Raw genomic sequence first — 1,289 nt, forward strand, 5'->3', positions numbered from 1 at the left:
GTTCTGAGATAGATAAGAGACTTGCGAGTTGAGGCGGTTGTCAGATCGTCTTCTTGCGAGTTGCAGGTACCACCCCCACCGCCCCGACGCCCAAGTCAGAATGGATCTGAGAGGTATAAGATGTGTGGAATGAGTGACGTACCTGAGGGGACTTCTAACTCTACTTTATATAGGTGGTGGTAGTTTATAGATTGAAGGGCCGTTAATAGAGGGTCTGAACCCGGGTAGTTGGGTAGAGGCTGTTCTAATGCGGGACCTGGGGACCGGGTCCATAACAATTACCCCTGGAGTGAGAGAGCGAGCGTGCTCGGTATTGTTGCTGGAGGAACTTCGCGTTTTGAGGGCTTGCGTTCCAATTTTCTCAGTCGAGGCTGGGAGTCTGCTGGTCGTCTCATGGCTACAGCATGGGAGACCATTTCGAATGCTTGGGCGTTTTGTCATCTGTCCGTTGTTCTTCTCGAAAGAGAGTTTATTGGTCACGTTTTTCAAGGTGTCATAATGGCTATTAGTGTTAGGGGATGTTTTGGTTTTTCCTTCCATTTTTGTATTTTGTCTTTTCATTTTTCAAAATGCTCAGTAACTGCTTTGTTTTCCCCCTTTTGTTTCCCTCGCTTTGTTCTTTCGTTTCTCTTTTCTTTATTGGATCAGTTTCGCATTCTCCCTTCGAGCAAGGCTTTGAATTTCTCTGGATCGCTTGTGTGCTCCGTGCGTTTGTCTTGTGCTTTGGGTTGCTTTGACTTCTGCTTTACTTCAATCTTCATTAGGTTGATGCTTCGCTCCCTTCTCTTTTATGTTCTGATTTGTTTGCCTTTTTCCTTTTTGTCTGGTTTGTGTTCTTTATTCATTCATGTTGGGATTGTGGTAGTAGTAGTAGTGAGTTATTAGATGGGATGAGCACCACTGCTTTGTAGTTTCAATTAGTGCCAGGAAGATTTTGTGTTTCGCGTAATTTTTTCTTGTCTGGTGTTGGTAAGTTGACAGTGGTGCTCCTCTCTTTCTTTAGGTATGGCCCACAGAGAAGTGAGGGCGTTGGAGCCCCCGTGGTTCCGGTTGGTAATGTTCCCTCAACGTATTACTAGGTGACCTCCGATGTTTCGGGAACAACGGCTAGGGTCACGGAGGTGGATCTCTAGCAGCTTCGTAACTAGGGGGTGATCTGTGGGGGTGGTGGTGCAGAGCGCCAGTATGAGCTCGCGCTCCCCGAACCCAATGAGAGGGTTTGCTACATCAATCCCGACTCGCCTCGTGTACGTAATTGGATGTGGGTGTACGAGTTGATGTTTACACGG

Source organism: Arachis ipaensis, chromosome B04 (genome assembly GCF_000816755.2).
Source record: "Arachis ipaensis cultivar K30076 chromosome B04, Araip1.1, whole genome shotgun sequence".
NCBI lineage: Eukaryota > Viridiplantae > Streptophyta > Magnoliopsida > Fabales > Fabaceae > Arachis > Arachis ipaensis.